This window comes from Amblyomma americanum, chromosome 8, assembly GCF_052857255.1.
Source record: "Amblyomma americanum isolate KBUSLIRL-KWMA chromosome 8, ASM5285725v1, whole genome shotgun sequence".
Classification (NCBI taxonomy): Eukaryota; Metazoa; Arthropoda; class Arachnida; order Ixodida; family Ixodidae; genus Amblyomma; species Amblyomma americanum.
The window spans coordinates 61173304-61199140 of record NC_135504.1 but is presented as its reverse complement, the minus strand read 5'-3'; the positions used below and the strand labels follow the sequence as shown (position 1 = coordinate 61199140).

At 47.7% G+C, this 25837-nt stretch overlaps 1 protein-coding gene across 3 annotated transcripts in view; it reads right to left on the bottom strand.

The window, feature by feature from the left end:
• LOC144101764 (AP-4 complex accessory subunit Tepsin-like) overlaps window positions 1-25529 on the bottom strand; it is a 349149-nt gene extending 323620 nt beyond the window's left edge. For all 3 annotated transcript variants that reach the window (XR_013308057.1, XR_013308058.1, XM_077634952.1), the window contains exon 1: window positions 25526-25529. The gene's annotated coding sequence lies outside the window, so the exon portion shown is untranslated. The remainder of the gene's footprint in view (window positions 1-25525) is intronic.
• Between the last annotated feature and the right edge of the window lie 308 nt (window positions 25530-25837).

The following is a 25837-nucleotide window of genomic DNA, read 5'->3' as shown; positions in this document are numbered from 1 at the left end:
TTCTGCGGAGTCTCTACGCGAAATGAGTGTGAGTGCATAGTGCAGGCACACAAGTTTCACCGTGCCCGGCACTCACTAATAGGCTGAAACTTGGAGGCTAACAAATTCGTTTAGAACTGCATAATGAACTAACGCAATTTTGTTGATCTCCTAGCTGATATCAAGAGTCAATTTGAATGTGTAGTTAGAATTTTTGATCGAGATTGAAAGATACAAATAATGAAGGCTTATACCAGCAGGAAATATTGCCAGCAATGTGCACATGCCACCGGTCGGCATGCAGCCGATTAATGGAAGAGAACGTTGTCGTTTCTGTCTGGATAATCTCGTGTACGGGATGAAACGTTGAGTTGAGTCCGACGCGAAAGTTTGTGATTATATTTTTGGCACTGCTTCCCGAATCAATGTCGCAGCACCGTTACTTTGAATGTGCGTCGCAGCGGTGGCTGAGTGGCTATGGCGCTCGGCTGTTGACCTAAAACACGGGAGTCTGATCCCTGCCGTAGCCGTCGAATTTCGATGGAGGCGAAATTTTAGAGGCCTGTGTAGTATGCGAAGTCACTGCACGTTCAAGGATTATAGACACCTAATTTTGATGGCATGTTTTCTTCGCTACAATGATGCAGAAGCCACTACTACGCACGGATTACCATGTGATGTTCGCCTGCGACTGCTAAATAATTTATAGTTGAATTTTTTCCGTTCACGCTGTTTCAGTTTCAGTTTCCACAGCCGAACGATAGCTGTGACGTCACAGTGTGCTTTTGTGTCACGTGAGGCATGAAAAAACGTCTATGTAATCGCTGGGTCATCGTTTTAACTTACTGAAGTGCTGAAGTCAGCCTTCCTCGACAGCCGGAATGATAGCGAATGTGGAAGCAGCGATTACATGGACGCTTTTGCTGTCTCACGTGACCTGTACGTACACGTTGACATCACAGTCCTCACTCGGCTGTTGAAACCGAAACAGCCCGACAACTAAATGCGATTATAAATTATTAAGCGCTCGTAGGAGGATACTAAGTGGTAATCCATGTATTCTAAATTACGCATCACTACAAACAAGAAAATATGTACGCAAAAGTGAGGTGCATATACTCCTTCAGGAACCTTGGGTGGTCGAAATTTCCGGAGCCCTTCACTACGGCGTCCCTCATAGCCTTAGTCGCTTTAGGGCGTCAAACGCACAAAACCAAACACAAACCAAACTTTTGAATGTGCCGGACATATCTGCATATGCACGAAGAAGCACCTGCGTTGATGGCACTCTTCGTTACTGACCCGCTTGCTCTTACCTTTCCATGAAACTACGACTGCGCCGTTACCATCAGCGTTATTAGGAATGAACAGACATGCACAAAGTTTTCGAAAGCTTTCGAAAGGTGCGATGTGATGTGTCTTTATGACATTTGCCGCTGTCTGCCGGCCTCCATATAGCCTTTTGAGACATGAGCAACATGAGCAGTAACCGACAATTTTTGCGACCACAGATGCACTATACCGTGTTGTTTCACATCCAGGACAAAAGTCAATGACACCAGGGTATTCCTGAGTGCACCGTTCGAGCGCCTTGAGCAAATGTGTTTGTGTATGTGCGTCTTGCAGTTGTAGCATGTAGTTGAAAGCACAGGGCGCCACACACCCAGCAAATCTGCAGCGGTAACCCACAAGAAGGGGATTTTCAAGTCTAACAGCGAAACTCATCTCATTATGAAAGCCCTCGATGGCACCTTTCGAACGATGTACGCCGCCGTGCACGTATCTATCATAAAAAAAAACGTAGGAAGACTCTTATGCTGCGCTTATTAGTTTACGCGATAGTGTACGGGTGTCATCTGATGCTAATGCCCCTCTTTAGAGCTTTTTCTATAATACTTTTTTATTAGGACGATGAAATGCACCGATACATAACGTCAGCAAACATTGGCTTTCTATTCTGATCAGTTTGATGCCTCTGAACACATTTTTCATTGTTTTCAATTGTTTCAATTAATTGATCAATTGCACATTCTAAATCTTTAATTAGCATCATCAAACAATTGCTATTCATTCTGAACATTTTGACACCTTTGAACGCATTTTCAGATTTTTTCATTTCTTTATTTCGTAAATTAATTACAATGACTTCAATAACTCATCATCACCTATCGCACACCATTCAATCATCAATCCCTAGAACCACAAATTACCAAGATATAATTTTTTTACGCAGCCCCCGGCTATTTCCCACACGCGGTGGCGACTACTACTACGCCGACGGCTTTTCGATCGAACTAGCTGTGTATGCTATCGCGTATTAGTTGTTACGCGGGAAATTCAGGTCAACAAAATTCGGGTCCAGTCGCGGGAAATCATCGTACTTCGCGAATGCTTTTCATTCCTTCACTCTTCTACGTTTCATTCCTCAGGCCTCAAAATTTCATCTCCTGTTCTGTGTTGTGCCCGTTAGAGATTATTGTTGCTGCCTCACCACACATTAAAGGAGGAAATATTAACTTTTCTGCGCACTATTTAGAGTTGTTAGTGTGCGCTTGTCTGCAGCCCATGGGCATTTTCTAACACCGGCGCTATGCAAAGCGCTATTTGCACAATACTAGGCCGTTAAGTACCATGAAAAGGGAGTTCTTTTATGCGTGTTACAGAAAACAATAAGTGTTGGTATAATAAAACTACCATTGAACAGTGCAAAAAAGCATACGTTTAACTATGCCTAAAAAACGTCTACATCTAACTCGTCGCTGCTCTTGACGTCTAAAGCCATGTTATGATGTCTGCATGCAAAAGGAAACAGTGCATTGGCGAGCATATTCGGCTAATTTTTTGAAACCTCTGAAAAGTCAACTATGCTGCCTCTCTTAAGGCTTCATTCCTTTGTGGCGGTCACAATGTATTGTGGAATAATGTAGTTTTTCTTCGTTTTCTATTTTAAACGAACATTAAGAGCAGGTTTCTTTTTAAGAGCTCCAATAGCACGCGTTTATACACTTTGCTGACACCAAATTTTTGCCTCTATCACCACCATATTCGATGGATTACCTCTTAACTGCGCTTGCACGCAATTAAAAAGTATTGACGGGCGATAACACATTCGGTATGTAAGAAGAAGGTTGAAGACCGGGCAGTGGGCGACTATGGCACAGGCTCTTGGAATAACAAAAGTGAGTTATTAGGTCCAATGGTGAGACAAAAACCAAATACACTTCATACTGTGCGCTCACCGTGGCATCCTGCAGGATGTAGATGTCTTCGATAGGGTGCGTTTTAGGGACAACTGATTACGCTTGAAAAACGGAAGAATCTAGTGAACCGGCAGCCCATTAAACTGTTAGCGGTAAGAGGGAAAGTAGAGGAATCCAGGTTATTGCAACAGAACAGGCTTTCGGCTTTAACTGAGAAAGACGACTTTTATTTTCAAGCTTAACAATAACGCAGTGGAGGTGCGCTTTCCAAGTCAGGAGATTGCCGGTGCAGTATTCGGGCAAGCTCTGTCAGGTCAAGAAAGGTCTGATTAAGAAACGCCAAAGCATAAAAGCCTCAAACCCCACAGACACAATATAACTGGCAGAGCTATGAAAGGTAATCGATAAGCGTCAGGTAACCGACATCAGGAAGTTTAGTATAGACAGAATTCATCATGCTCTACAGAACGGAGGTAGCCTAATAATGCCGAAGAAAAAACTAGGCATAGGCAGCAATCAGGTGTATGCGTAATAAACAAAAGAGGGCCTTGTCATTAGCAATATGGGTCAGATAGTTAATGTAGCCGAAGAGTTGCTGAGAAATCTGTACAGTAGTGAGTGCAATCACGACGTCAATGAGAGAGCCAGTAGCTCACAGCAGTGGGACATTCCGCCAGTAATGAAAAAGTAAAGAAAGCCTTATGAGAAACGCAAAGGGGGAAGCTGCTGGTGAGGGTCAGAAAACAGCAAATCTGTTGGATGGTTGCTAGAAAAACAAACCACACTCTATAGGAATGCCTTATGACCTCGATTGTACCGGAGGCTTGGAAGAACGCTATCGTCATCTGGATGTGATCCCAACGACACAAAGACGTTGTCGGTCATCCGACAACTTGGTTTGCTCTAGCCATGTTAATATTTCGACATAAACCTTTCTTTACTCTCCTTCTGGAAGCTGGGCCCTTCACAGTCTAGGCAACCTCGTCGTCCTCTGTCAGGCTGGTGAACCTCGATAATTACAAGAATCGAGGAGGCCCTTTTGGGCGAGTTACTTTTTATTACGAAAAATATAGCCCCTTTTAAGTACATCAGTTCATTCTCTCGTTCGATTATGTGGGTTAAGCCGTGTCGTAGCTGGCTTTCAACGCCGCTGGCGTCTTCTTGATTTCTAGGAAAGCCATTTCAGTGGACTGCTTTCGACGTCTTTTACCTGCGAGTGGAAGAAGTATTTGAATTTTCTACGTGCGAGTGTAAATGACACCAAACGGACGCGCTAGAAGTTTTTAATGGGAGAGCATTAGGACGGCCATGAGGGCGAAAACTGTCCGACGACGACTTCTGGCATCGGCTTCTGCGTGACGCCCTTTGTTGCCAACCATGGCAGGTGGCATTTAGGAGGGCTTCCCAATTTTCACCTACCACCTGTTATAACACCAGCTTTAATTATACACTGGCTCAAATAAAGCACTAGGTCTAATAAAGCACCAGCTCTAATACAGCACTAGCTATAGTCAAACACCACCTCTAATGTGACACACTGGAGGTAGCAGCTGGTTAGGACCCTTCACTGACAGGTGACAGTGAGAGGGTTCTAGTGGTGATTGTAACTTAACGAAATTACAACTACTGGTAGTGGTCGTAGCGGTACGTTTCGTGCTCGAGGCCACAGAAGGAAAGCGCTGGGAAAGGGAACGAAGAGGAGAATGCTCTCGCATTTCCTGCACATCAGTCTCGAAAAAGTCTCGAGGTCTCCCAAGTCCCAAGTCGACGAAACGAACAAGCAGTGCGCTGGTCGCTGTTCTGTTGACGTGGCTCAGCTACCCAGGTCGCGGGGCTGTGGCTAAGTACCTGGCGGTGTTGCGTTAGATTGCTAAATTTCTCCTTTTTGTCTGTGCCTGTTTGCTCCTGTTCTGGGGTGATTGGGTGCGGGACGAGAGCTTAATGTCTACTTCTTCTCCTGGCCTGGGTTTTTCCCCTTGGTCGGCCTCTCTTCCTAAAGACCAGCTCCCAATTGATCTTTTTTTCCGCAGCGGTGTTTCAAGCATTCCAGTCGCATTAGTGCCTTCCGATAGAGGCGCTATCCGACTGAACAACCCGGAGGCAGTGCAGGCGGCCCTTCAGTCCACATCGAAGCACTTTATGCACATAACCGATGTCCGGCAGTTCGGCAGGGGTGATATTTTGTGCAGGTCGCCGGATAAAGACTATTGAATATATTCTAAAGTATACGGCCTTCGCCAGCCACCAGGTGAGAGCATTCATTCCGCCTCATCTAGCATGTTCCAAGGGCTTGGTCCGAGGGGTCGACTCTCGATTGAGCCCTGCGGATACGCTTGAGAGCCTCTCGCGTGCGGGAGTGATTGCTGTCCATCGATGCAGCAGGATGGTTGACGGAGTAAAAATTCTTACGGAGTCCGTCATTGCCAGATTTGCAGGAATATTTTGCCCGTCAGAGATTAAGGTGTGGTCATTGGTTTTTCGAGAATATGCCTTTAAGTCTCGGCCCCTTCAGTGTCAAAACTGCTGGCGATTTGGCCACAGCAGCAAAGCCTGCAAATCGGCCTTACGCTGCAGTGCCTGTGGGGAACGTCATTGCAGAGAGGAATGTCCTGAACAGCAAGAGAAATGTTGTTTGTGTAGCGGTGCTCACCCTGCTGATTCGCCTGACTGTCCTGCACGAGCACAAGAAGTTCAGGTGCTCGAGCTTATAGAAAAGCGCAGATGCACGCGGAGAGAGGCTTTTGCCGCAGTCAAGGAGAGAGCCTCAGCTTACTCTAATGTGGCCGCCAAATGCCCACCCATAATGGATTCTAGTTGGTCCCAAGCTATTACAGCGGCAGTTGAGAAAGCTGTGGCAAATGCAATGGATCGCATTATGGAAACCGTGTCCACGTGCATTTCGCATGGCATAGCTGCTCAGATGACCAATCTTCTGCAGGCGTCCACCGCTCCGCCCTTGTCTTCTTTGACTTCGGAAGCTACCCCTCCTTCTGTAGTAATCGATTCCGCCCCACAGGGCCAAAAACAATGTGAGCAACAAAAGACCTCTCAGGCCTCTCCTTCGAATAGCGTTATGGACGCATCCTCTATGGATTGTATGGATATGGAGACTGATCTCCGCGCCCAGAAACGAAGTGGGTCTCTTCTGAATATTGCAGGCCCATCTTGCCCCCAGTCAAAGACAAAGAAAAGTAACTCAAGTCAAAACGCTAAGACCGGGATTCTAGAAAAGGCAGTCGCGGCTGCGGCACTTCCGTCAAGATAGGGTTCTTAGGTGTACTCCAGTGGAATTGTCGATCTATATTCTCAGCTTCAACAGATTTAAATTGCCTATGCAATCAGCTTCTACCAGATTTAGTTGCTTTACAGGAAACATGGCTAACTTCAAATTTCAATTATCATTTCAAGGATTACCATCCGTTCCGGCTTGACCGGTCATCACGAGGGGGAGGGTTGTTAGTGCTCATATCTACAAAGTTTTGCCACAGGGCATGCATTTCTTTTCAATATGCGGACAATGAATGTGAAATCCTTGCGGTTGACCTCAGTGTCCCAGGTCAACAGCCCTTTACGGTAACTAATGCATATTTCCCGTCTGGTGTGCGTGACACTCGGCCCCTTGACTCACTCATGTCTAGTAGCCGATCTCAGGTTCTATTACTTGGCGACTTCAATTCGCACCATGTGACTTTGGGGTTTATAACAGACAGCTTTGGTTCTAGACTATTTGATTGGGCTTCTGGCAACAACTTGATCTGCAACAATTCCGGATTGCCTACGTTTGTTCGCAGTCAATGCCGCTCTGCCTTGGATTTAACTTTTTCCTCCCCAGGAGTCTCTGTTATGTCTTGGGCGCCTGTTGACTGTGCAACAGTGATCATCTACCAATTAGTTTCAAGTTTGCGTGTAAATTAACTTTTATTGAGCGACATCAGCGCACGTTAATAAATTACAGTTGCTTTAAAGACACGCTAAAATCAGCCCTCCAAGTCACTTCAGACACTCGCGCTCAGAGAAGTGCCGAAAGCAAGGCTGCACATCTATGTTCAGTACTGGACCATGCAAGGCAAAAGTCTGAATTTTTGGTTAAGAGAACAAAGGGTGCAATTGCGAACAGTTGGTGGAATGCTGAGTGCACGCGTGCATATAGACGGCGGAAAGCAGCTTGGAAGAAACTTCTCATCAATCAATGCCCCAAAAATTGGCTGGATTACAAGTATGTTGCAGCAACATTTAAGCGCACTGTCGCCCGTGCAAAGAAGGAGTATAATACAAATCATTATGATTTCCTTTCACAATCAGGAAGTAAACGAACTTTGTTTAATTTCATGAGGCGCAACAAGGTGATTCCTCCGGCTGCCAACATTGAATCCCTCTTTCAGTCCCCTGCTGACATCGCAAATGCCTTAGAGGATATTGCGTGTGGCCTAGAGCTTCGCTTTACATCTGCTTTACCTTCTCCTACTATATTCACATGCACCTCAAGTGATTTCACTGAGGTCTCTATTCCTGAGCTGTCGCAAATTGTTCTGCGCTTATTCCCAGCGGCTCCTGGCCCCGATAAGGTCACTTTATTCATGATCAAAATTTTGTTCAATGAATCTCCTGCAGACCTGTTGGCTCTAATTAACCATTCTATTAAAGGTCCTTGGATACCGCATGAGTGGCGTCTTGCTGAAATAGTTCCATTGCTTAAAAAGCAAGGGGAGGGCTTAACTTCAGACAATATACGCCCTATTTCGTTAACATCGAACGTAGTGAAATTGGTGGAAAGGGTCCTTCTCAGCCGTGTCATGTCATTAATTTCAGAAAATGCTGTATTGAATCCATGTCAAATTGGTTTCAGGCCGGGTTGTTCAATTTGGTGTGCTCATACTGACCTTGAGAGTCGTGTTAAATTAGCTCGCAATAAAAAAAGTTTGCTGCGCTTGTCACCTTGGATGTCAGTAAAGCATACGACAGCGTGGAGCACTCGACTCTATTACTAATATTACAGGAACTCTACTTCCCAAGCTATTTTGTAGCCTGGATTTCTGTTTTTTTGGAAAATAGAGAATTTTACTGCTGCCAAAATGGTGTTTCCTCAAGGAGATTTTCACAGACAAGAGGTGTTCCGCAAGGATCAGTTCTCTCACCTGTTCTTTTTAACATTTTTCTAAGCTCAATTCCATGCATTCAAGATGTGAAAACTTATGTGTACGCCGACGATATTGCATTTTTTGCATCAGCAGATGACATTCACACTCTTTATCGAACCCTGCAAAATTACCTCAATGTTCTTGACAACTGGCTAGGAAGAATTCATCTGTCCTTTAATGTGAAGAAATGCGCATTGTTAGTATTTCCAGTTTCTGTTCCTGTAATTATCTGCCTGGTCTATAGAAATAACATAATACTTCAAGTTCAGACGGTGAAGTATCTCGGTGTAATATACGACTCTACTCTCTCCTGGCGGCCACACATTGAGCAAGTTTCTGCAAAGGGAGTTCGGGCCATTGGCATCCTGCGCAGGCTTTGTAGTGCTAGGTCAGGCATGAGAAGGCATACGCTTCTGATGATTTATAAAATGTACGTCCGCCCAATTTTGGAGTTCGGGTGTGTTTTATTCTCAGGAGCCCCTGCCTATAAACTTCGCCCTCTTGTGCTTTTGGAGCGTGAGGCGTTGCGCCTTTGTCTGGGGCTTCCAAAATATGTCGGCAATGCTGTTCTGCACCTTGAGGCGCGAATGCCTTCGTTATCAGCTAGGTTTCGCCTTTTAACAGTTCAAACATTTTTAAAATTGTGCGACTCACCTCTTCACGCTTCCAGTATAATATTTCTTAGTCAACCTTCCGCCTTTTTTAGTGCTGCCTGGTCTCGATTTCATACCCCGCAGATATGTTATGTGCAGTCCCTCCTTGATCGCATAAATATTCATTGCACTGATGTCCGCCAAATATATAACAACTCCTCATCTGTCCAGATTGAATTCGAGGACATTTTCCCATCGAATGCAAAGCTGCAGCCCTTCCCGATTCTTCAGGGTCTATTGCAGGACCACCTAAGGTCCTTTCCCTCTCATGTTCTTATTGCTACCGATGCCTCGCAGTATCGCGAAAAGGTAGGTGTGGGAATTTTTTCATCTTCACTGGATTGGTCTTTTTCACTCCGTCTTCCTGAGTTCACTCCAATTTTTCTGGCTGAATTATTAGCAGTAATCTTAGTCTTACGAAAATTAGAATCTACCGTTTCCCAGGTCGTGGTTATGACCGACTCTCTGTCCATTTGCTCTTCCTTATCCTCACCCACTGACTCTCGGCCATTACGCCTCTTTAAGTTCCTGATTCCGCTCCATCCAAATTCGGTAAGGTTGCTTTGGGTACCAGGTCACATGGGCTTTCACTTAAATGAGGTTGCAGATTCCTTAGCAAGAGCCTCTCTCAGCGGCCCAATTGTTGCTGGCCTGTCATCGTGTGCATATACAGCTGCGGTGAGGTTTCGCAGCTGCACAATATTTCAGGAATTTGCTGCCTCGGCTCTTACTTCATCTCCCGAATGTCAGCATCTTCTGCATCCTTGGAGTAGCAAAGACTGGCGCTCACGCAGACTAGAGGTCTCTTTCACGCGCTTGCGTTTCCGGGTTCACCTTCTAAATTTCTACCTTCACAGATCTGGCCCCACTGGCCAGATCTGTGAAGGTAGCTGGCAGATCTGGCCAGCTTCCCCACTGTGCCCTTTTTGTGCCGAACCTGAGACAATAGATCACTTCCTGCTGTTCTGCCGCCGCTTTTCTCATTTGAGGAAGCGTCTTTTGCAAATTATATTTCATCAACTGGGCTTGCCTGTGTCTTCCGCGGTTGTTCTTTCCATTGGCGCTTCTTTGCTTGGACGAAGCGACAGGAGTGTGCGCTCTGCTGTGCAAAATTTTCTTCAAGAAACGCAGCGACTCCCATTATAATTTCTTTTTCCCGCTCTCAGTCAGTACGACATTGCAAAATTACAGGCATTGTGTACTATTATGCACATTAAGCAATTGTCCCGTCTTCGATCTCCAAGTTAACTGGACCCCTTTCCTTCCCTCTTCCAATCTATCAGACTACATACTATTGCCACTGCTTTTCCCGTCAAAACTTTCCAGTATCCAGTAATTAACCGCCTATGTCTTGGCCACTCCCCCGTAGTGGGTATGTGCCAGCAACGTCTGAGGCCTGCCTTCCTTCCTTCAGTCTAACAGATCACCCCCCCCCCTCCACCCCAATTTTTTCTGTAAATCATGCCAGCGTCTGGATTATTGACATCAAAGGCCTATGAACGCACTAGCTTGACACAAAAGCAACCACTAATTGTTGCGTATCTCAATGTCGAGAGCAGGTGTAAGTGTATTGAGGATAAGCCATACCACGTCCTAGGGCATCTAATGGATGACTGTATGCAATCATCAATGTTGTAGTGGTTTTTGTTCTTCGATTCAAGCAGCACTCGTGGTTCTCCAGGCTGATTTTGCGCCGTATATACCCCGCCATTAAGTGATATCGTTTTTTAAACCACTGTTGCAAAAGGGTTGCAAGCCCCAAGGGTAGCGTTGGCCTGGCGGCCTGGGGCAAAGCTTTAAACATCCGAAGGTCCCGGCGAAGGATGAGTCGACTGGCAACAGAACAACTTGTTTATTCTGGCATCGCAAAAGAGCAGCCGGTCAGGGCGACCACGTTACTCGAAGGAAGAAATCGAAGTCTCTCTGGCGTCCGGGGCAGCCCCCTTAAACCCACGGAGTCGAGGGCAAGAAGGAACGGCTTGGGATGAGGCGCCCGATACGGCGACGCTCTGACATGTTCAGACGTGACGTGCGCGTCCGCCGGGCCGGCGCCGGTCAGACCTCCTCGCCTCCCAGTTGGGGAGCTCCTCTCCCCGGCTGCCGCGCTTTGACAAGCGTGGGCACCAACATGCACACACACACACACACGCACACACGACGACACGTGGCATTGAAACCTGCCTGGACGCGCTTGGCGGGAGGCGTTACGGCAGCACTGAACGGGCCCAAAATGACCGCCACTTTGAACGAAGCCCCGGCGTCCGTTGCATCCGCGCCGGCTATACCGCGCGTCGCAGGCGAAACGTAACAGACCGCCCCGCCGGGAGAAGGAGATCCCGATGGTCAGGGGACTGCATCCGCTGTCCAGAGGGATGTCGCTCGATGATGCTCGTAATCGAAACCGGTCGTCCCTCGACGTTGCTTGAGCGCAGCGCACAGAGAAGGTCTCGTTCTCTGGTTCAGGATCACACAGGACACTGCAAAGTCACTTCGGGAGAGTTGCCATTTTTGTGCTCGTTCCCAGCAAGCGTTAGAACTACGCCGAAACGCAACCGCTCAGTTAGCAAGTACGAGACAACCCTCACTAAGCTCTGCCAGGCTCTTTCCCCTTTTATACTACTGCCTAGTTCCTTACAGTAGTCAAGCAGCACTCAGAACGCGTCCACAAAATGGAAAATTGCACAAGAAAGCACATCATCACTTTGAAACACTAAACAAAAGCAATATGTTAAAAATCCTACCTCAGGAAGAAAACATCAGTAACAAACAACTTTGAGGCGGATTCCTACGTTAGGGGCTTCGACTTAAGCCATCGGCGTTACCGTTGAGACTCCCCTTTTTGTAACGCACCTCAAAGGAATATTGTTGCAAAGCGAGGCTCCAGCGCAGGAGGCGGCCATTTTTGGGAGAGATGGTCTGCAGCCATTGGAGAGGGCAGTGATTCGTCTCAATGATAAACCTCGAGCCGGCTAGGTAGCATGACAATTTCTGAACGGCCCACACGAGACACGCACACTCTTTCTCGGTGGCGCTGTACGCCTGCTCACGACAGGTCAGCTTACGACTAGCATACAGGACGGGGTGTTCCACTTCTCCATTGTCCCTTTGGCACAGTACAACGCCCATGCCTCGCTCACTAGCATCGCACTGAACAACGAACCCTTTTCTGTAGTCTGGTGATCGTAGCACAGGCTGGCTTGTTAGAGCGCTCTTTAGGGCGCTAAAACCTCTTTCCTTTGTCTCGCTCCAGACGACTGTTTGGGGCTCTGTTTTTCTTAGAGCATCCGTCAGGGGAGCCGCGATATCGGAGTACCTGGGGATGTACCTCTGATAGTAGCCGGCGACACCTAAGAACGACCGAATATCGGTCTTCGTGCGCGGTTGCGGGAAGTCTCGCACAGCGGCCACCTTTATTTCAGAGGGGCGGCGACGACCCTGTCCAATCACGTGACCGAGGTAGACAACCTCGGCCTGTGCTAATTGGCACTTGGGAGCCTTGACTGTCAAGCCCGCTTCGCGCAGGCGGGTTAGCACTGCCCGCAAGTGTGCCATATGCTCAGACCAGGATGCGGAAAATATCGCTACATCCTCTAAATACGGTAAAGCGAATTCTTCCTGTCCTCGCAACACTTTGTCCATGAGGCTTGAAAAGCAGTATGACGCGTTCTTCAAACCAAAACTCAAAACTTTAGGACGGAATGTTCCCATTGGTGAAATGAACGCCGCATACCTACTAGCCTCTTCTGTAAGTGGAACCTGTCAATAACCCCTGACAAGATCTAGGGTGGAAATAAACTGAGCGCTACTAACTTTCTCAAGGCGCTCCTCGATGTTAGGGATCGGATAAATTTGATCCTTAGTGATGGAATTAAGCCTGCGGTAGTCGACGCAAGGACGAGGTTCCTTGCCCGGTACCTCAACTAAAATCAAAGGGGAGGTATAATCACTCTCACCCGTCTCAATAACACCGAGCTGTACCATTTTCTTTACCTCAGCCTCCTTAATATCGCGCTGGCGGGGTGACACCCGGTACGCCTTGGATCGTACTGGCTCTGGCGAGGTAAGTTCTATATCATGAGTAAGGACAGAAGTCCTACCAGGCCTCTCAGAGAACTGACCTTGAAACTCTTGTAAGAGTTGGTGTAGTTCGGTTTTCGGCTCAGGCGACAGCGGTCCTTTACTGAGTAAGTCACTAATGACCTGATCAGTGTCTTCCCTGGTCGTCACTGAGCCTAGTCCCGGAAGCTCGACCGGAAGCTCTTCTAACTTTCCCGTGTCGGGCATTTCCTCTCCAGTACCTGGTGCCTTCAACGCTACAGGCTCAATTTTATCCAGTTCGGACGTGCTCGGAATATCAGCTTGCTGCGCCTCCGACCCTTTTTCATTGTTCGACAACGTCGGCCCCGCAACTACCGCCTTTGCAGCGAGCTCCCGAACTCTCGATCTGGTTAAGGCCTGAACGCTAGCCTCACCAAACAAAAGCCCCTTCTCGCGCAGGTGGTGATCGGACCTGTTCGAAAATAGGTACGGGTACTGGGGGGGCAGCATAGATGACACTACGGCCTCCGTCTCAAGTGCTCCGAAAGGTCCTTCAATAAGCACTTTTGCTACGGGCAGACACACGCTATGAGCTTCCAAGGCTTGCTTGATCCGTGCGCACTCACCCGTGAACATATCGGGTTCTACGTAAGAGGGGTGAACTACATCCATTGTAGCTGCGGAATCACGAAGCACTCGGCACTCTTTCCCGTTCACGAGGAAGTCTCGCATGTAAGGCTCGAGAAGCTTCATGTTCTCGTCAGTGCTACATAATGACAAACACACGACTTCTCTTTTTGTTTCTGGACACTGCGCCGAAAAGTGACCCGGCTTCTGGCACGTATAACACACGCGCGCTTGCCTCCTCTCGAACCGCTTTCTGCGTTCGGCTTCGGCTGCCGCCGTCTCCTTACGTTCGGTCGGACTGCTTTCACTCGCATCCGCACTACGTGTGTCCCCCCTTGCTCTCATGGGTGTGAACTTCGGACTCTCAGACTTGGAGCCAAATTCACCCTTTTGACCGTCCTTAGCTCCGCGAGCCCGACGCGTCACAAACTCCTCGGCTAGCTCGGCGGCTTTAGCCACTGTACTAACGTCTGGCCTATCCAAGACCCAGTACCGCACGTTCTCAGGTAACCGACTATAAAACTGTTCCAGCCCGAAACACTGCAGAATTTTCTCGTGGTCACCAAACGCTTTCTCTTCTTTGAGCCACTCCTGCATGTTTGACATAAGCCTGTAGTAATAATAATAATATTTGGTGTTGGGGGGAAAGGAAATGGCGCAGTATCTGTCTCATATATCGTTGGACAGCTGAACCGCGCCGTAAGGGAAGGGTAAAGGAGGGAGTGAAAGAAGAAAGGAAGAGAGAGGTGCCGCAGTGGAGGGCTCCGGAATAATTTCGACCACCTGGGGATCTTTACCGTGCACTGACATCGCACAGCACACGGGCGCCTTAGCGTTTTTCCTCCATACAAACGCAGCCGCCGCGGTCGGGTTCGAACCCGGGATCTCCGGATCAGTAGTCGAGCGCCCTAACCACTGAGCCACTGCGGCGGGGTAAGCCTGTAGGCAAACTCTGTATATGACTCATTTCTGCCTTTTTCATTTTCCCGAAACTTCCGACGGAACGCCTCCGCTGACAGCCTGTACTTTTTTAGCAGACTCGATTTCACTTGGTCGAAATCCTCTGCCTCCTCTCTCTTCAAGCGAGCGACTACGTCGGCCGCCTCGCCGGGTAACAAAGTGAGCAAGCGCTGTGGCCACGTTTCCCGAGAGAACCCCTGCTTCTCGCACGTTCGCTCAAAGTTAACCAGGAACAAACCAATGTCCTCTCCAAGCTTAAACGGCCGCATCAGGTCAGTCATTTTGAACGATACCCGTTCTCCTGCACCGTGTGCCTGACTTCCATTACGAGCGCGTTCCATCTCTACCTCGAGACGCTTCATTTCCAAAGCGTGTTGACGGTCGCGCTCTTCTTTATGTTCGCGCTCGTTTTTCTCTTTTTGCTCTTTACGTTCGCGCTCGTCTTTCTCTTTTTGCTCCCTCTCCTCAATGGTCTCAAGGCATTCCGACAGCTCGTCATCCTCAGCCTCCAACTCAAGAATAGCCCTTAGCAGTTCTGGTTTTCTGAGTTTGTCTGAGACATCCAGACCCAACTCTCTTGCAAGCTCCAGCAATTTCGGTTTGCGCAACGACTTCAAATCCATGGCTGCTCCGAATGCTGCTTTCTCTACTGCCTACTATTGTCTTGCCGCAAACTAACCCGGCAGCAACGACAACACAATTACCAGCTCTGTTTCTGAGACTAACAAAAGCCTGGCAAAACTCAGAAGAAGAAAGTCCCGCACTCACCAAACCTCGCAGCCAAAAATTCAGCGCAGTCGTTCCGCTGCAGGCAACCAGTCATCACGCAGGGCTCGTTGCACTGCTCCCGGATGGTCGTTGTGCTGCTCAGTATACAGTTGACCGCATATCTTCGCTGCTGGCCTCCGTTGTCGCGATCTCACCGCTGGCAACCAGTTGTTGCAAAAGGGTTGCAAGCCCCAAGGGTAGCGTTGGCCTGGCGGCCTGGGGCAAAGCTTTAAACATCCGAAGGTCCCGGCGAAGGATGAGTCGACTGGCAACAGAACAACTTGTTTATTCTGGCATCGCAAAAGAGCAGCCGGTCAGGGCGACCACGTTACTCGAAGGAAGAAATCGAAGTCTCTCTGGCGTCCGGGGCAGCCCCCTTAAACCCACGGAGTCGAGGGCAAGAAGGAACGGCTTGGGATGAGGCGCCCGATACGGCGACGCTCTGACATGGTCAGACGTGACGTGCGCGTCCGCCGGGCCGGCGCCGGTCAGACCTCCTCGCCTCCCAGTTGGGGAGCTCCTCTCCCCGGCTGCTGCGCTTTGACAAGCGTGGGCACCAACATGCACACACACACACACGCACACACGACGACACGTGGCATTGAAACCTGCCTGGACGCGCTTGGCGGGAGGCGTTACGGCAGCACTGAACGGGCCCAAAATGACCGCCACTTTGAACGAAGCCCCGGCGTCCGTTGCATCCGCGCCGGCTATACCGCGCGTCGCAGGCGAAACGTAACACCACGCGCTTACCTCCATTCGCCAATTCTGGAGCATTACTTGCCACAGCATTCAGTGGGCGTTCAGTTTGCGGGGCTGTGCACACGCGCTGTCTGCTTTCGCTGTTTTACGCACTGTCGCACTCGCGCGCTGTTCGTCAACCTCAACGACGTGTTCCGCAGGATTCGCCGGCTTCTACCTCTCGTCAGTGGCAGCGTAAAGGAGTAATTATCGACCTTATGACTCTAACGGCTTCAAGACGCCTCCGGGACGGCGCGATCCAGGCGCCGAGCATTTGGAAGCGCAGAATTAACGAAACAAATATGTCGAAGACTGTATATAAAACGTCAATCCCGGAAGGCTACGGATATGAACACAGCGCAGGGTGCTGTGTCAATGGCTTATTGGTCTAAGGCATCAGGAGGCAAAGCTCTTGTGTTAGCGCCGGCGGTGTTTCGAACCCCGCTCTGGGCTCACGATTCTTGAGCTGGTAACGATTTAAGCGGAAATTTTAGGAATGTTTCAGAAATGTTTGGCAGTATGCCCTGCCTTAGGATCGCAGACGTGTACGAATGACAGTTTCGTGACTCCATCAAGAGTCGAGGCCAAAGTATTCTACAAACTAAAAATGATTTGTAAAGACATTGCTACAAACTAATCACAAATAAGCTTATAACATGCTACTGGAGGTATTGAGTTTCTCAGTAATATCTTAGAGGCAAAGCAGGTGGCGCTGCACTTCCTCCACCATGGAGAGGCGCAGGAATGCCGGGAAGATGAGGTTTCTTACTTGGCTTGGCTATTCTTGGGCATGAAACGTGGATTCAGCCAAAACAATACGGCTATTCTCGCGCCAAGCCTCGAAGGCGAGCTGTGAAAGTTTCCATACCAGCTAACTACTTGTGTTGTTTATGAAAGCAGTGAAAAACGTACTATTAAAATAATTTCATCTGCGCGCATAGGAGGGCATCGCAGCTCAGCAAATTCCGGGACTGAATTCACGTTCTCGACCCAACGCTAGCCAAGCCAAATAAGCAACCTGGCCTTCCGGCTTTCCTAGGGTTGATGAGTGCTCTTTAAGAAACTCGCATAGACGCTGGCACCAGGTGTAACACTCGGTAATATTTGGAACTGCATGGCTGGAGGCACAACAAATAGCGTACACCTGCGATTTATCTCAAGTTCCCCGCAAACACCTGCCTTCGAAAATGAAGACCACCTGCACAACGCCTGAGGCCTTTCTTCGCCACTGCCTGAAGAAGAGCTTTGAGCTCTTGATGGTCATCATTAACTGCCAGTGAAGCCTGCGCGCAAAGAATGGAAAGCAAAGCGCTAGAAACGCTGCTCATCAGCCCATGCTCGGCGGTTCAGCAGGACTACGTACAAAGCGTACAATCAGCAGCGAACAGAAGAATTTCACAACCGAAGTTACTTTGTTTTTAGTTGAAAAGAAAAGGGTAGACTTGTGAAAAATGGCAATGCTTTCAAGAGCCGCCCTGCAACCCCTCCGCGAAATGAGCTTTAATGCACAAAATCTGAGCAGCTGGGGCGGCCTTCACCTCGAGTGCAATGTAAGTATATTTCTTTGCAGCACTGCAACCACTTAACCGGGGCGCAGCGATGACGCAGAGTTAGGGCATCCGCCTTGCCCTGGTTAAACTCATAGTGGCCCACAAACCCCACCGGATAAGAAGTATGAATCGGAGTGCCGATGGAACTGAATAACAAGGTATGCGGTGCGGCCTGATCTCGGCGACCTAGGCCGACAATGCACCCTCTCAGCAGAGCATTATTTGGTCACTCGGGTGTAGTATTCGCCCACCGGTTCTATATGAGTGCAGCAATTAACCTCTTGCCCTCAGTCCCCAGCTGCTGCACATTAATTGCCTAAAGCAGTAGTCGCAACTGCGACGTAACGGAAAGTGCTAGGAACCTCCGGCTCCGGACAGGCTTTCATTGAAAATAGCCTGACAACGTTTAACGCTTAAACACTATATTGGGAAGACAGCCTAGCAGCGCTGTTCGCGGACTAGAAGGTAGTAAATCACTCAGTATGCTATCGTGGTTTAGCGGGCCGGCGAGAGATAGGTGCGGAATTCTTGATCAATAAAGATATGAGCAGCATTAGAGGGATTCTACGTCGCTGACAAAAGGGAAGAATATATTTCAGTAAATGTTAATAAGAGATGCCTAATAAGTTAAATGCCTAATAAGAGGTGGAAGGCTGTACGGACCTAAGCGCCTGCATCCAGTCATGACGCCTAGATAGTCGAAAGGTTTTATGAATACATGGAATCGGCAATGTGTACAGCAAAACCTAGTACACTGTCCTGGTGAATACATGGAATCGGCAATGTGTACAGCAAAACCTAGTACACTGTCCTGGTGGGCGACTTCAATACCAAGGTGGGCAAGAATCAGGCAGACAACCAAGCAAAGGGAAACGACGGCAGACTTTATCAGAATACCAGGGGAGGGCCATAAATGCCATCTTTCTCAAAACAAGAGAGCAGACAGCGGTACTAAAATGTATGACTTATTACTGCGTGCTCACCATGTTATAGTGGAGAGTTCAGGGGCGCACGACACTCTGACATGTATTGACCGTAGGATAATAACTCGAATTAGCCTTAATTTAAACAGAAAGCGAGAAAATAGTGAAAAATAAGCAACTCAACGAGTTAGTTGTGCAAGAGAATGTAGAGGATCTCACTGCAGAATAGGTATTCCACGTCAACGGAGGATAGTGACATTAGCGTTATAGAGATGAATGACAATCTCACAAATAGCATTCTGGAGTACGTAATAGAGGAGGGCCGTGAATCCACACAAGGTATTGGCAGGCTCTCTCAAGAGACAAAAGACCTCATTAAGAAACACCATAGCATGAGAACGCCTAACCTCACATTTTAGCAGAACTGTGAAATATTGTTTTTTAGCATAGGGTAAACTACATAAGAAAACAAAATATGGACCACATTGAGATGGCCTCGAAAGAAGTAACCTAAAGGAGGTAAAAAAGAAAATACAAAAGAAAATCGCATGTATAATACGTCCTCGGAGAGACGACAGAATTACCAATATGGATCACGTGTATAGTACGTCCTCAGAGAGAAGACATAATTACCAGTATGGATAACAGAGGGCACTGCGCACATGTAAACAAGGACGAGAAGGGTATACACAACAAGCGGGTAAAATGGTTCACGTAGCCGAATGTAGCCGAAGAGTTCTTAACACATCTCTACAGTAGCCAAAAAAAAAACTCACGCATACCTAATCCGTATTGTTCTGGTAATGCAATAGCATATTCGAAGCTGTTGATGCCGTGACCAGAAATTACTGGTAGTGCTTGTGAGACCCAGGTTCATCATCCCGATCACTTCCCGTACACAAACTGCCAAGTTTGGCAGCAGGTTAAGGCTTCATACATATGAACCAGGTTCGGTATACTATAAGCTGTTCAGTTTCTGTTGTCCATTTTGCGTCTATTCAGTCTTTTGTGAGGGGTCACTCAGATTTTCCCGCGGCTTTCAAGCATCTGAGGTAAGCGACCCAACCATTGGGTGGTTGGCGACTGGCCCTACACCATTGTCTACATATCGCAGCTACCAAATACAGACAGTGGTCAAGTTCGGTGGCCTGGTCTTGACAGAGCGTGCGATGCGCCTCACCATTTGGTGCTTAATGCATCCAATTTCAGCCATGGTGAACTTGCTCTGAAGTTTGCGGTGCCGATTGCAGCGCCATAACACACTGCCTAGCGAGAAGAGCAAGCAGTTTTGGGTAGTAGTATTAGTACTTTTCCGCGCCACCATTCAGGCGCTTATTGGCGTGAGCCTCCGCGCTCTGTCGAAGGCGCACGTGGGTGCGTCAGCTGTGCGTGCGTCAGCTATCTGGGCTACGCCGAGAGAAGCTAGGCAATGAATGCTGTCAGCCAAACGCGGGTATCTAATCGCGCAGAATGTGTTCTCGCGTTTGCAGCGGCCCAAGCGGCTGACAAAAGCAGTTTTGAGTCACCGAATGGAACAATTGCAGTACCACCTTGGCAGCGCAGGTTCCCCTTGTAAGGTCCGGTCGCCAACCACCCAATGGCCGAGTCGCTTTCCACATACGCTTGGAATCCGCTGGTATATCTCAGGGACCCCTGGCAGGGCACCCAGGGGTGCGAAATGGACAGCGGAAAATAGATAGCTTATAGACTACGGCGCAAGGTGCGGTGACGGCACTGTGGGTCTGGTGACGTGATTTCCCTACAGCCAGTGGGCAATCTTTGCTCAGGTGACGTGCCTGGCGGGCTGGTGACGTCACGTCTCTCCAGTCGATTGGACTTGGCTTTGTGACATCACTGGTTTGATGCCCGCCATCTGGTCAGAATTTTTCTGCGTAACAGTGGGCAGCAAAGCAATTGCTCTCTGTTGGGGGTTCTGCACTGTCGCACGAAAATCGGGATGTTCAAATCGTGGCCAGTTATGTGGAGTATTTGGTCATCCCGGAAAGTAAAGAAAGCCTTAGATGCTATGCAAACGAAGTAGTTGGTGAGGATAAGATAACGATATTTGTAGGAGGATGGTGGGACCACTGTGGTAAAAAAAAAATTCCACCCTGCGTACGCATGCCTCACGTCCTCAAAAATACGGGAATGGTGAAAGAAACTTAATGCGTAAGGTAGGCAACGTCAAGAACTCTAAAAACTACTAACTATCCAACTTACTGTCCATTGCTTGCAAGGTATTTACTAAGACAATCGCTGCTTATTCATGACGATCAACTTTAAAATTCTGTCAAGCAAACGTCTAGTCTGGCTTTTGGAAAGGGTACTGAGCAATCGACCACATTTACACCATCAATCAGGTGACAGAGAAATGCGCACATTATAGCCAAGCTGTACACACAGCCGTCCGAGACAGCATTTTACTTATTCGAAACCTCACCAATCAAAGTCATTGTGCAACAAAGGTGTACAAGACGCATACGATAAGGTACTGAAAAATGCCTATATGAGTCGCACAACGACCGTAGCCCTTCATAAAAAAGAGAAAAAAATTCCAATTGGGAATGGCGTCACGCATGCAGACATGTTCTCTCGAGTACTGTTCACCGCGTGTTCAAAGGAGGATTTAGGAAAACATAATTCGGAATAGCTGTGGGCTTAAAAGTAAAGGAGAATACCTTAGCAATCTCCGATTTCCTGATGACATTAACTTGCTCAGTACCTCAGGGGCTCAGAAGCAAATCATAACCTAGGATCTAAACAAGCAAAGCAGAACGATAGGCCTAAAACCTTCACATGAAAAGCTATCAAGTAATATTGAATAATCTGAGAGGGGCACATGAGTTTAAAATAGGCAATAAAGCATTGGAAGTTATCAATAAATCTTTGCTTAGGGAAGGCAGTGACCGCTGATTCAGACCATGAGACTGAAATTACTGTGAGAATTAAAATGGGGTAGGGCGCTTTTCGCAGGCATTACCAGGTCATGGTGTGCAGCTTAACAACATTCAGCAAGAATAAAACATATAAAAGCTCTATCGTACCGGCATTAACCTGTGGGCGGAAACATAAGGAATAACACAAATAACACAGAGTTCAACTTAAACTCAGGACGCCAAAGCTAGCTATGGAAAAGAAAATGGTAGGTGTAACGTTAAGAGACAGGAGGAGAGCAGAGTGTATCAGAGAATAAAGGCAGGTGATTTATATCCTACTCGAACTTAATAAGATGTGAGCTTTGGCAGGGCAAGCATCGCGAAATCAAGAGAACCGATGGCCCGCCAGGGTAACGGAAGAGATTCCAAAAGAGGGCAAGCGCTACTGTGGGCGCTAAAAGATAATTCCAGTGGATGAGATTATTGAGCTCGCGTGGGCAAGATGGCCACAGCTTACAGAGTACTTGTTTGGTTGGGGGAGATACGTTTGCCCTGCAGTGGACGTAGTCAAGCTGATGATAATTGTGAACTGCTTCACAGTGATAGGCTCTCTGAAGGCAACATTACGTTATATCAAGCACCGGTAAGAGGAGAGTACTGGAAATACCAGACCCCATGGTCACTCTTAAAGAAAGACTTAACACTCTCCTTAGATAGATAAGGAGGCCTGCAAAGATTCATCATAGACAGCGTGATACCCCTTGGCTTGACCCATGTTGGGGGCTTGGACCAATTCACACGTCTTTTTGGAGAATGTTATTCTACGGAGTCACTTTGCCGGAGTCACGAGATGCCGGAAAGTCATGTTTCTAATTTCTGGCACTAATGGGGACCGTCAGTTGCACTTTTTGAGATGAATATTAGTGGCCCGGTATAGCCTCAGTTGGGATGTCAATACCAGTCACGGGACATGCAATTAATGTCGAGGACAGCATATAGTACATAAAAACGAGGGTATTATGACACAGCTTAAAACCACCGTTTTCAGTTCGCCCCGGGTAGAAGGCGGGCAACTTATGGGTCTTTGGCGCCAATGTTGCTTATAAGCGAGCGGTTTGTAAACTTGAGACGAGCGTAATGTATATCGTCGAGTACTCATGTGTAAACAGATGATTCCATTGAGCTTACGGACAGTTTAATGGCAAATAAAAATATATTTTCATGGCAAGGAATCCAGTTTATGGTCCAAATATTTTGCTAAGGGACAGCACTGGTTTCCTAACAATCATTTGTCCCCTGCCAACCATACAAGTTGGATTTTTGTCGCCTAAAGTAGTCGATGTGCACGACGCATTCACAGAATTTGGGGGCATAAGAAACACATGTTTTCTTATATCCGCAGACTGAACATGAAAGGTACCGGCCGCGACTACATCCTGACACCTTTGATGCCTTTGACAGTTTCACGTTTAGGACAGTAGGCAAGGCCACAGATCCCAACGGACCGTGAGTACTGCATCCTTGTTCAACCGTCTCAGTATCTGAGCGCTATACTTTAAAAGCTACGAATTTCACCGAGTTAACACATGGATGACCTGTTGATATTCCGCAATGGAGGTTTTGCGCATGGCTTTGATCAGGAGATATTTTGTGAGTTGCACGTTTATGATCCTCGTTAAGTTTAGTGTCGCGCTCATTATTCGTGAACACGTATTACCTTGACAAAGTAATGCACTGTGTTTAAATGGGAATTCCAGGCGTATATTGGTTCTTTACGCTCTTCAACTTCGAGGCGAACTTTCCCTCAGGAATTTGTGACGCTAGTGCACCCTATGTTCCTTTCCTGCAAATGCGTCCCCTGACGACTGTACTTAATCCACTTGACGACTTATAGGAAACACTGAATACTAATTCCGCAATACTATATATAATGCATGATCATGGTTAGCATCTCCGCATACGCTAGTCGTGGCTGGTACAATAGGTGGCCTTTGATTTCAGGAGTTATGTATACTGTAAAATCTGAGCTCCTAGTTCCGGGTGTAAAAAAAATGTCTGAAAAAAAAAGAATGTAAATTAAGTTGGCTGAAAAAAGAGCAGATTTATAATAGCAAATAACTTTTGTCAGCATATTTATCCAGTGTAGCCATGGCAGTTCTCGACTGCAACGCGGTGCTATGATGTCGTGCCCATAAGCCCTGAAGAAAGGTTCTGAAACACATACGGTTACAAACCACAACGTGGGCTAAGAAAGGAAGCTTCCTTCAGTTAGCCATCAATTAAAAGTCTTCTCAAAAATTAAAAGCCATCAATTAAAAGTCTTCTTAATAGTCTTCTCGTACTAGGGCCTCACATTATTTGCTTTGTTTCAATGTGACGTGCACAGGGAATTATGGCGTCATGAAGACAATTCCGTACCTCCAACCCTCTTGCCTCTACATGCTTCGATGACCACGGAAATATGATGCCGATACGCCTGCCATTTCTACAAATCGAAGAAATTCTACATTTCAGGCATTGGTCCTGCACGAAAAAAAAAATGGATTGGTTCCGGCATTTTTCTCCAGGCAGATTTGTTGTGCACGCTTCCAAAAAATGACTTAGAAATTCGAAAACTTCATGGGATGAATAAAAAAAGCTGCAAAGCAGCTTTGGGGGTCCCCTTCGAGTCGATGGTTACTAATGATTGAACAATGCTACGTGCAGAATCGAAATCATTATGCGGCTTTTTTATTGTAATTAAGGTATTTTTATGTTCTTAGCCACTCGCAAGAGCAGAAGGGTGACCGCGAAGCTGCATCTCACACCAGTGACGGGGCCCTGTTTATGCCTATCTGGTTGGCATATACGCATATGTGACACTCTTAGCCATAGCTGTCACGCCACCGACATTGTTGTCCACATGGCTCCTATGACTTCGGCCTGCCTTATGTCACAACTCCACGGTCTGAACTTGTGATAGTGTGGCCCTTCCACTCATAACACGGCCCTTAGGATTCAGCCAAACGTTCAGAACTTCGCGGTAGGCAAGAGATTCTGGTTACTATACACGGCAGCGAGGATAACACGGTTTCCGTGAGATAAAGCAGCGTAGCAGTAAAGACCTTTTCGTTAGATGTTCGCCTGTGTCTATGCCCCAAGACAGTTGTTATTGCGATGGTAGCGTCGGCTCATGAAAAAAGTTAGACGCCCGCTATTCGCATGCCCTTAGTCACCTGCGCGCTGTGAAACCATGTGCATGCTGGGTTGTCGTAGGCCCGAAGTGTTAGGCGGCCTTCAAGAAGCAGGATGCACGTATTCGCTGCCCTGGAGGAGCCACTGTTGACTCTTAGGATTGCAGAGAGATAAGGAGGAACTCTTTTATCGGCAAAGGCAGAGATGTTAGCTGGAGTAATGCGTCTCAGGCATGCTACTGTGCATTGCTGCTTTGGGTAACCGAGCTAGGTCATTCGATTGTGGCCACATGTTCATCCGACTTAAATGCTTACCCAGAAATATTGCTGCCTATTTCTCTCGCACTTTCTTTTGTTTTTCTTTCACGCGCTCTTCCGACAGCTGTCATCTGCTATCACGTGCTTTGCGTCATGGACATGCAGTGGTGAGACACGTTTGGCACGTTTGGCACGTTTGGCACGGAGGCAAGTGAGTCTCCTAAATGCTGCTTGTCTCGTTTACGGCGTAACACAAGTGATAGGGCTAAGCTTAGCAGCTTAGCGCATTAATCAGCGTCAGCTGATTGACACTAGCGGCCGAGTTGTCCGGAGTGCTAGAACGCCCACACACGGCCATCTGGCGGTTGCCCGCAGCTATGCTGGGAACGCAGGCAGTAGTTTTTTTCTCTTATTCGCATGCCGTCTTCGGCAAAAAGCGCCATAGCGATGACGCAGTTCACCTGCATCCACAGCGCGGCGCGGCTGCCCAACAGGTTCGAGTTGTGGGCTCTGTAACCTGATTCAGTGCGACTGACTACCGCCCTCTCCGAATCGAGGTGCGCACTTGCGTCACTTGCGACAGGAGTAAGGCTCGAAACAAAACATTATCGTTCATACACACTCCCACAGATCTTGTTTAACTCCCCATGTCTTTAAAACCTATACCGGTCCCGCCAGGCACCGGCAATTGTCTGATATGCACAACAGATGGCGCTGTTCAAGCGTCCTCGACAAGTGTATGGACGGCAGTACTAGATTCTGATATACTGGTCGATAAATGCACGAATATACGCGGCTTGACAGTCAATTATTAATGAATCTCAATCTCTTTAGATGCGCGGGGACTGAAATCCACAGGAGGGAAATAATTGCTTCAACGGCAAAATTTTTTTGCAGATACCAGATATCAATTTCTAGCACCACCAATGGCTTTGCCTCTATGGAACTCATCT